General features: G+C 35.1%; 1 long non-coding RNA gene across 1 annotated transcript; it reads left to right on the plus strand.

Moving 5' to 3' along the window:
• Positions 1-1,238: 1,238 nt before the first annotated feature.
• LOC133535472 (uncharacterized) lies at positions 1,239-9,457 on the plus strand. The gene is made up of 2 exons (XR_009802230.1): positions 1,239-1,763; positions 3,757-9,457. It is a non-coding gene; the product is annotated as an uncharacterized LOC133535472 (long non-coding RNA).
• Positions 9,458-12,579: the final 3,122 nt, after the last annotated feature.

Here is a 12,579-nt window from a genome sequence, read left to right on the forward strand (position 1 = left end):
AACTTGGTATTCTTCTTCCTCCAAATACGACAAGTTGAGTTTATACCAAAAAGTTGTATTTTGGTTTCATCTGACCACATGACATTCTCCAAATCCTCTGCTGTATCATCCATGTGCTCTCTGGCAAACTTCAGACGGGCCTGGACATGCACTGGCTTAAGCAGGGGGACACGTCTGGCACTGAAGGATTCGATTCCCTGTCGGCGTAGTGTGTTACTACGTGAGTTGTGTGGTCCTCTGTCCTCTGTTGTCCTCTGTGTTTTTAATAAATTAGATTTTTATTTTATTGTTTTAATTGGTTTTACCCTTTAAAATAGTTTTAATCATATTTGTTTTTATAGGTTTTATTTTTTGTTTTATTCAGTCATTGGTGGAGCATAATATTGTTTTTAACATGGCTGTGCAGCACTTTGGAAACGTTATTGTTGTTTAAATGTGCTATATAAATAAAGTGGATTGGATTGGATTGTTACTGAGGGTAACCTTTGTTACTTTGGTCCCTGCTCTCTGCAGGTCATTCACCAGGTCCCCCCCCGCCCCTGTGTGGTTCTGGGATTTTTGCTCACCGTTCTCATGATCATTTTGACCCCACGGGATGAGATCTTGCGTGGAGCCCCAGATCGAGGGAGATTATGAGTGGTCTTGTATGTATTCCATTTTCTGATAATTGCTCCCACAGTTGATTTTTTCACACCAAGCTGCTTGCCTATTGTAGATTCACTCTTCCCAGTCTGGTGCAGGTCTACAATTCTTTTCCTGGTGTCCTTCGACAGCTCTTTGGTCTTGGCCATATTAGAGTTTGGAGTCTGACTGTTTGAGGCTCTGGACAGGTGTCTTTTATACAGATAATGAGTCCAATCAGGTGCCATTAATACAGGTAACGAGTGGAGGACTAAATACTTTTTGCCCCACTGTATATATATACATATATATATATATATATATATATATATATATATATATATATATATATATATATATATATATATATATATATATATATATATATATATATATATAATTTATATGTATATGATATGTATATATATGTGTGTGTATATATATATATGTATATATATATGTGTGTGTATGTATGTGTGTGTGTGTATATATATATATATATATATATATATATATATGTGTGTGTGTGTATATATATATATATATATATATATTTTTTTTTTTTTTTAAATACATTGTTGATTTTTGAAAACTGTTACGAATAAGAATTGCGATTCATCTAAAAATTGTTTAATTATTTTTGTATTTATTTATATTTTATTGATTTAAAAAAATTGTTACAAATAAGAATCGTGATTTATGTGAATCGGCAGCTAGTGCTGTTGGCAGCACGCTAGGACACGCCCCCTGCTCACGCTGGGCGCTCCATGCCCACGCAAAGGGCGAAACTGCACGCAATCAGCGCACCTGGGACCAATCAAAACAAGCAGCATAAAGACCAGCGTACCCATGGAGCCTAGGCCGGAAAGTAGTTTCTCTTTGCAGTAAGCATCCTGTCTCCGACTTCCACTCTCACGTACTTATTACCTTTTTGTCCCGTCTCTCATGTCCTTCCTGTTCCCTGTGATGGAGTTGTGTATCTCCACTTCCACCTGGATTCCGAACTGCCTCCCTCCATCCTCGACCCCTGCTTGGACACGGACCTTGTGGGTTCTCTGCAGCCCCGGACCACTTGATTGCCCAGGGACTTCCTCTTTGCCTCGCCCCTGTGGACTGACCAAGGAGTCATCCAACACGCACTGGTAATGTTTACATTCTTAATTCTACACATCATCTGGCACAACACACTTAGAGTCAAACAATCCTTCACACATTGTCATTATGGGGTATTGTCTGTAGAATTTTGAGGATAAAAATTAATGAATTCTGTTTAAGAACAGGTGACGTGCTGTACATGAATGCACTGTACATACAATTAATAATGTTTTTGTTGATATTTGACCCATGTCTGATATCAATATCAACATGAACTTTCAGGCTCACAAAAAAGGAAAATGAAAAAGATGGCATTGGGGTCAGACTGAAGGTCAAGCAATAAATGAAGCAATAAATAAAAAAGCGTCGAGGGTCTGCAAAGAATGTTCCTTTCGACTCCACATTGAAAGATTCAACCTTGAGGGGGACTTCTCCAACTTTCATGATGGGGCCATAAGGAAACAATTATGCAGGTTCTCTCAGATCAATACATCATCTGTGCCAGGCCAGAGAGTCAAAGTGTGGGCACATACTCAGATGACGGAAATGTCTGCTTGGACGTCAAACAACTGCCTGTCACATATTTGTTTGGAATAGAAAGTACTTTATTGATCCCTGAGGGAAATTCAGTATGTGAATAACATAAATACAGTCTATCATACAGCATTATTCACATGTGAATAATATAAATACAGTCTATTATACAGCATTATTCACACGTGAATAATATAAATACAGTCTATTATACAACATTATTTACATGTGAATAATATAAATACAGTCTATCATACAGCATTATTCACATGTGAATAATATAAATACAGTCTGTTATACAGCATTATTCACATGTGAATAATATAAATACAGTCTATCATACAGCATTATTCACATGTGAATAACATAAATACAGTCAATTATACATCATTATTCACATGTGAATAATATAAATACAGTCTGTTATACAGCATTATTCACATGTGAATAATATAAATACAGTCTATTATACAGCATTATTCACATGTTAACATAAATACAGTCTCTTATACAGTATTATTTACATGTGGGTAATATAAATACTGTCTATTGTACAGCATTATTCACATGTGAAAAATACAAATACAGTCTATTATACAACATTATTCACATGTGAATAATACAAATACAGTCTACTATACAACATTATTCACATGTGAATAATACAAATACAGTCAATTATACAGCATTATTTACATGTGAATAATATAAATATAGTCTCTTATACAGCATTACTCACAAGTTAATATAAATACAGTCAATTATATAGCATTAGTCACATGTGAATAATATAAATAATCTATTATTCATATGTGAATAATATAAATACAGTCTATTATACAGCATCATTCACATGTGAATAACATAAATACAGTCTATTATTCACATGCAAATAACATAAATACAGTGGCGTGGCGCAGTGGTAGAGTGGCCGTGCGCAACCCGAGGGTCCCTGGTTCAAATCCCACCTAGTACCAACCTCGTCACGTCCGTTGTGTCCTGAGCAAGACACTTCACCCTTGCTCCTGATGGGTGCTGGTTGGCGCCTTGCATGGCAGCTCCCTCCATCAGTGTGTGAATGTGGAAGTAGTGTCAAAGCGCTTTGAGTACCTTGAAGGTAGAAAAGCGCTATACAAGTATAACCCATTTATCATTTATTTAATATACAGCATTACTCGCATGTTAATATAAATACAGTCTATTATACAGCATTATTCACTTGTGAATAATATAAATACAATCTATTATACAGCATTACTCACATGTGAATAATATAAATACAGTCTATTATACAGCATTATTCACTTGTGAATAATATAAATACAGTCTATTATACAGCATTTTTCACATGTGAATAATATAAATACATTTTACATTTAAGTACAGTCAAAAAGGAACATATTTTTACACAAATGTCTTCCATCAACTTCTCATCTTTCTCCCAGATGGATCTCCTGCCTGGATCAGATGTCCAGTCTTCACTAATATCTGCCGGCTTGTTTTTAGGCTCAGACTGCAGACGTGTGTTCTCCTGCGAGGAACCTCTGGAGGAACCCGGCAGGTGGAGGGCCAACAGGTGCAGGTTCAGGCGCCAACGACTGCTTTAGTTTGTGGTGTGAGGCTGCAAACATCCAGGAGGGGGCAGTGTGGCGTCATCCATCTTCTGCTCTGGTCTGTGGGAGAAGGTCCAGATGTTGGAGGAGGACCCAGACAGGTAATGCATGTACACACACACAACTTGGCAGGACATTTCTTCCCCACCTGTGACTCCACCTGTGTCTCCATCTTTCTATCAGGGGATAGACAGAGGGGGAAATTGTGGGCACAAGAGGGGGAAAACAACAGCAAACACATCAACAAGAGCGACATCAGCAAATAGGATATGTACAAATATGATTGGAAAAGTGATGGCAAAGAAGCAGTTAGTGAAATAAATAATAATATAGAATGACAATGAGCATTATTACCCTACAAATGGATCAATACAAATACCAATAGAAATACCACTATTGATCATGAACAATACCAATAATTGGCCTCTATTACCAACAATACAGTTGTTCAAATGCAACAATATATACCGTATTTCCTTGAATTGCCGCCGGGTATATAGTATGCACCTGCCTAGAATTACTGCCGGGTCGAACTCGTTTCGCAAAATATTCAGCGCATGCTTAGCATTTCCACAGGGTCAAACTCGTCACGTCACGAGTGACACTTCACCAGTCATCATTTTCAAAACGGAGGAGGCTGATTTCAATCATTTGAAATCGCATAAAGGGAAGAAGATTAAGAGCTATTCAGTAGGATTTAAGGTCCAAGCTATTGAATGTGCTAAAAAGAACAGTAAGCAGCTATGTTTTATTAATATACCGTAGCTGCGTGTGTCAAATATGAGTCATTAAATGACTCCCGCCTCCTGGTGGTAGAGGGCGCTAGTGATCCTTCTTGCGACTACTTGGCTGCAGAAGAAGTGACAACAAGCAGCCATCGTTTATTTTTTCCTCTCACTTGCACTTTTAACATGGAGGATTACATATCTAAAATAAAACAGTTTTCTAAACTGGACTTTCAATGGAAGCAGGAGGTAATAAAAGAAGATCTCCATCGAGACAGAGAGACTTTTAAAACTGAAGAAAGATAAGGAAGACTTCTATAAACAAGTTATCGATGCTGTTGATCAGAAGGAGCTGCGCATGGACTTCATTTATAAGTAAAGGTAAGACCATAATAACGTTTTTTTTTTTTTAAATGTGCTTTTCATGATGGTATCCTTACATCACACTCAAATTTATAAGCGCAGGCCTAAATTTGTCGCATGCCTTTGGTAAGTGCCGGAGTGAGAAGAGGTTTTAAATTAGTTAGTTACTCGGCGGCAATTCAAGGAAATACGGTATACGTAATGATGTCATGTCGAGGGGCTCGCAGCTCGTTGCGGGGTTTGTTCTCCCAGGATGCTAACGGACTACTCTGGACCAGGCGTGGAGGTAGGTACATATTTAATATCTTCTCTCAAAAATTTACAAAAAAAAAAAAAAAACGGGAAACAAGGCTGATCGCACTTGGAGTTCTAGTAAACTACTAGCATCCACACCGGACTCTGTCATCCATGTCTTTACGGACCTTGTGTTGTGCACTAATGCACAGTCATGGTGGTAGAGGTAGCGGCACTCCAAACTGTTCCCACAAGGTTGGGAGAATGGAATTCACCAAAATGTTTTGGTATCCTGCAGCGTTCAAAGTTCCCTTTCACTGGAACTAAGGGGCCAAGCTCAACTCCTGAAAAACAAGCCCACACCATAATTCCTCTGCCGACGCATCTCTCGTCAGTTTACGTGGCCGACCACTTGGTGGATAAGTTGCTGTTGGAATATTTAGGAGGGAATTTCACAACTGGATTTGTTGCACAGGTGGCATCCTATGACAGTTCCATGCTGGAAATCACTGAGAGCGGCCCGTTCTTTCGCAAATGTTTGTGGAAACAGTCTCGATGCCTAAGTGCTTGATTTGATACGCCGGTCCAAGTGATTAGGACACCTGATTCTCATCATTTGGATGGTCGGCCAAATACTTTTGGCAACATACTGTATTTATGCTGCGATATTAGCATTTTTTCCCTTGTCACCTGCGGACGGTAAACCCGGTAAGCGCGCCCGGTGGTGGTGAGGCGGGCAGACGGCAGCCTGGATAAATAAACAGGAGAGCAGCACCGTGGCCCCCGCCTGCCTGCCATCCATCAGCGTTACAGTGCACACTGGCAGCCTAATCGGCCGCTTATGGGCCCGCGGAATGACCAAAACATCTGCTGGTGCACATGCTTCGGTGTCATACCACGTCGGGATGGAGCGGTGACAAAGTCTGCACTGCTTCCATCGCCAACATCCAATTGAAAACTTTGGAAAGTCCTGAAATGCCAGTGAGGAGGGGAATCGCTTTTTCATGGATTGATGCAAGAGAGGCAGGGACCCTTGGTGTGGGCCCCTCAGAGGGGGTGTGGGCCCCTCAGAAGTGAAGAGGAAAGCACAAAGTAACTGTTTGGGAGATGGATAGTTTTCAAGGCTCCCGCAGCACAAATGCAGGGAGAATCTCTTGTCTGGAAGTCAAAGGTTTTGCGTTTGGACCAGATGTTCCTCCGAGGGAATTGAAGTCGCTGGTCAACCCCAAGTTCTTTTGATGACACATAAGCTGATTTTAAATAAATCCCAGACAGAATAGGTATTTTGACATTTTATACCAAAGCTTTGGAGAGACCAATCTCTGAACAACACATTCAAATCGCATCGCCCAAGTTGATCTGAAAACACTACGGATGTTGTGAACCGGCTTCCGGATCACACATCTAGTTTGTTTAAGTCCCTTTTGTATTTTCATATTATGTATTTTCTTATGTTTGTACTCTATTTGAGCACTTCCTTGTTTACATTCGTTACCATGGTTTTCATCATCTGTTTCACCTGCTCTTACTTTCGGATGCGCACCGGTTCCTGATTGTTGTGTTGATATTTAAGTCCACCTGTTACCTCAGTTCCACCTGGTTTGTTCGTTAGCTCATGCAACAGCTACCCGAGTAATTTCTCCTTGTATGCACTCTGCTAAGTTTTAGCTTAGCTTCGCGCTCTCGGTTCGCGCTATTGTTTGGACTTGTGAACTCTACCCTTGCTAACTTTAGCTCCCTGCTATCCGTGCATTGGCACACTTTTATTTTACCCCTTTGTACTAGTGTTCTTTTGTTGTATTTATCATTAAAACTTGCTCCTACCTTCACTCCTGCCTGTCTGGAAGTCAAAAGTGTTGCGTTTGGACCAGATGTTCCTCCGAGGGAATTGAAGTTGCTGGTCAACCCCAAGTTCTTTTAATGACACATAAACTGATTTTAAATAAATCCCAGACAGAATAGGTATTTTGACATTTTATACCAAAGCTTTGGAGAGACCAATTTATGAACAACACATTCAAATCACATCGCCCAAGTTGATCTGAAAACAGTACGGATGTTGTGATCCGGCTTCCGGCTTTCGGATCACAACATCTAGTTTGTTTAAGTCCCTTTTGTATTTTCATATTATGTATTTTCTTATGTTTGGACTCTGCCGATCCCATTATTTGAGCACTTCCCGACGTAACAACGGAAGTCTTGCCTTTTTCAATACGCCACTAGCCCTCACCAACAACAACAACAACAACAACAACAATTCTTTGCTTTTGTTGACAAAAAACAATCAAGGTGGATTTTTGTTTTGTTTTGCTTTTTCCTTGCATTTTCACTGCAGGACCAGAACTCCCAAGATGAAGATTGGAGAAAAAATACATTTTAATAGTAATACTAGTAATAATAGTGGAGCAACTCGAGGGTTCCAGGTTCCATCCCCACTTCTGCCGATGTGTCCTTGTGCAAGGCACCTGCTTTCCTTTCACCTATTAACAGTAATCATAGTAATAAGTACTTCAAGGTAAAACATGACTGCTGTGTACAATAAAAACAATGTAACACTTATATATGAATGTTGGGAATAATACATGAATGAATGCTTCATTTCAAAGAATAAATAACAATAAAAGTAATAACAGAATGTATGAACATTAAATATCTGAATGTCGATATTATGAAGTAAAAATAGAATGTTATAACTAAATGTATCTTCAATTTAGATTTGTACTTTAATGTTATGTAACAAATATGTGAATATACTGCAATGTTATTTTTAGCAGAGTACTTGTCTTGTACTTGATGTACTCCTACTTCCGAGTCACTTTGTCAAGTACTAGTAAGGGAAGAGATGATGAAGTACTTGAAGTGTGTTTTGAATAAGTACACTTTTGTGCTGAGATTTACTAGCAATTCTAAGAGAGAAAAAACTCAAATAGAATTTGAAAATCCAAGAAAATATTTTAAAGACTTGGTCTTCACTCGTTTAAATAAATTCATTTTTTTTTTTTTTACTTTACTTCTTCTAACTTTCAGAAAGACAATTTTAGAGAAAAAATACAACCTTAAAAATGATTTTAGTATTTTTAAACACATATACCTTTTTACCTTTTAAATTCCTTCCTCTTCTTTCCTGACAAATTTAAATCAATGTTTAAGTATTTTTTTTTTTTTATTGTAAAGAATAATAAATACATTTTAATTTAATTCTTCATTTTAGCTTCTGTTTTTTCGACAAAGAATAATTTTGAAATATTTCTTCAAACTTATTATCATTAAAAAATTAAAAGAAAATATTCTGGCAAATCTAGAAAATTTGTAGAATCAAATTTAAATCTTATTTCAAAGTCTTTTGAATGTATTTTAAAATTTTTGTTCTGGAAAATTTAGAACAAAATAATGATTTGTCTTTGTTAGAAATATAGCTTGGTCCAATTTGTTACATATTCTAACAAAGTGCAGATTGGATTTTAACCTATTTAAAACATGTCATCAAAATTCTAAAATTAATAATAATCAGGAAAAATTACTAATGATGTTCCTAAAATAATTTTTTTAATTTTTTCAAAAAGATTCGAATTAGCCAGTTTTTCTCTTCATTTTGTTTGGTTGAATTTTGAATTTTAAAGAGTCGAAATTGAAGATAAACTGTTTAAAATTTTAATTTTCTTTTTTTTTCGTGTTTTCTCCTCTTTTAAACCGTTTAATTAAGTGTTTTTTTCATCATTTATTCTCTACAAAAAACCTTCCGTAAAAGGAAAAAAATGTACGACGGAATGACTGACAGAATTACCCGTTTTTTTATACATATATAGATTTATTTATTAAAGGTAAATTAAACAAATTGGCTATTTCTGGCAATGTATTTAAGTGTGTATCAAACTGGTAGCCCTTGGCATGAATCAGTACCCAAGAAGTAGCTCTTGTTTTGAAAAAGGTTGCTGACCCCTGATGTAAACTATGTACTTCAACTCTGCTTCTCCGTCAAACACACCATCAGCAGCTTCACCAGAGTTTCATGGAGAAATGTTTAAATGTTATCATATTATATGAAACATGGACACCAGCGAACATGAAGGATGTCCAGATCAGAACGTTTGGCCTCAAATCCAAGTTCAGGTCCAGACTTGGTACTTTGGGACTAGTTGACTTCATCCATCTGCTGCCATGAAAAATGGATGCAGCGGCTATTGATTGTATGACTTTACAAATGAAACATAAGCCATTTGATATATTTTGCTGTCAAAATAAAAGTGATATAGAGTTATGTTCTATTTGAAATGTTGGATTCTGTCTTCTTGTTTATTTCATTGTGTACTTTTTTTATATTCTGTGTACATCAAACACAACTGTATGTGTTTTATTATCTGCTTGTTGATTCTTTGTGTCTTCAATCCACAGATACTTGTCTCTATCACTACATCTATAGATGTACATCACTACATCTATACATGTACATCACTACATCTATAGATGTACATCACTACATCTATATATGTACATCACTACATCTATAGATGTACATCACTACATCTATAGATGTACATTACTATTTATGTACATCACTACATCTATATATGTACATCACTACATCTATAGATGTACATCACTACATCTATACATGTACATCACTACATCTATAGATGTACATCACTACATCTATAGATGTACATCACTACATCTATATATGTACATCATTACATATATATATGTGCATCACTACATCTATAGATGTACATCACTACATCCATGGATGTACATCACTATTTATGTACATCACTACATCTATATATGTACATCACATCTATATATGTACATCACATCTATATATGTACATCACTACATCTATATATGTACATCACTACATCTATTTATGTACATCACTACATCTATATATGTACATCACTACATCTATATATACATCACTACATATATATATGTACATCACTACATCTATTTATGTACATCACTACATCTATGTACATCACTACATCTATATATGTACATCACTACATCTATTTATGTACATCACTACATCTATATATGTACATCATTACATACATATATGTACATCACTACATCTATATATGTACATCACTACATCTATATACGTACATCACTACATCTATATATGTACATCACTACATCTATATATGTACATCACTACATCTATTTATGTACATCACTACATCTATTTATGTACATCACTACATCTATATATGTACATCACTACATCTATTTATGTACATCACTACATCTATATATGTACATCACTACATCTATTTATGTTCACTACATCTATATATGTACATCACTACATCTATACATGTACATCACTACATCTATACATTTACATCACTACATCTATACATGTACATCAGTACATCTATAGATGTACATCATTACATCTATATATGTGCATCACTACATCTATAGATGTACATCACTACATCTATAGATGTACATCACTATTTATGTACATCACTACATCTATATATGTACATCACAACATCTATATATGTACATCATTACATCTATATATGTACATCACTACATCTATATATGTACATCACTACATCTATGTACATCACTACATCTATATATGTACATCATTACATCTATATATGTACATCACTACATCTATATATGTACATCACTACATCTATATATGTACATCACTACATCTATATATGTACATCAGCACATCTATATATGTACATCACTACATCTATATATGTACATCACTACATCTATTTATGTACATCACTACATCTATATATGTACATCACTACATCTATTTATGTACATCACTACATCTATATATGTACATCATTACATCTATATATGTACATCACTACATCTATAAATGTACATCACTACATCTATATATGTACATCACTACATCTATATATGTACATCACTACATCTATATATGTACATCATTACATCTATATATGTACATCACTACATCTATATATGTACATCACTACATCTATATATGTACATCACTACATCTATATATGTACATCACTACATCTATATATGTACATCACTACATCTATATATGTGCATCACTACATCTATACATGTACATCGCTACATCTATAGATGTACATCACTATTTATGTACATCACTACATCTATATATGTACATCATTACATCTATATATGTACATCACTACATCTATACATGTACATCACTACATCTATAGATGTACATCACTATTTATGTACATCACTACATCTATATATGTACATCATTACATCTATTTATGTACATCACTACATCTATATATGTACATCACTACATCTATACATGTACATCACTACATCTATAGATGTACATCACTACATCCATACATGTACATCACTACATCTATACATGTACATCACTACATCTATAGATGTACGTCACTACATCTATATATGTACATCACTACATCTATATATGTACATCACTACATCTATTTATGTACATCACTACATCTATATATGTACATCATTACATCTATATATGTACATCATTACATCTATTTATGTACATCACTACATCTATATATGTACATCACTACATCTATATATGTACATCACTACATCTATATATGTACATCACTACATCTATATATGTACATCATTACATCTATATATGTACATCACTACATCTATATACGTACATCACTACATCTATATATGTACATCACTACATCTTTATATGTACATCACTACATCTATATATGTACATCACTACATCTATATATGTACATCACTACATCTATATATGTACATCATTACATCTATATATGTACATCACTACATCTATATATGTACATCACTACATCTATATACGTACATCACTACATCTATATATGTACATCACTACATCTTTATATGTACATCACTACATCTTTATATGTACATCACTACATCTATATATGTACATCACTACATCTATATATGTACATCATTACATCTATATATGTACATCACTACATCTATATATGTACATCACTACATCTATACATGTACATCACTACATCTATAGATGTACATCACTACATCCATACATGTACATCACTACATCTATACATGTACATCACTACATCTATAGATGTACGTCACTACATCTATATATGTACATCACTACATCTATATATGTACATCACTACATCTATTTATGTACATCACTACATCTATATATGTACATCATTACATCTATATATGTACATCATTACATCTATTTATGTACATCACTACATCTATATATGTACATCACTACATCTATATATGTACATCACTACATCTATATATGTACATCACTACATCTATATATGTACATCATTACATCTATATATGTACATCACTACATCTATATACGTACATCACTACATCTATATATGTACATC

Source organism: Nerophis ophidion, linkage group LG16, assembly GCF_033978795.1.
Source record: "Nerophis ophidion isolate RoL-2023_Sa linkage group LG16, RoL_Noph_v1.0, whole genome shotgun sequence".
In the NCBI taxonomy this organism is placed as follows: Eukaryota; Metazoa; Chordata; class Actinopteri; order Syngnathiformes; family Syngnathidae; genus Nerophis; species Nerophis ophidion.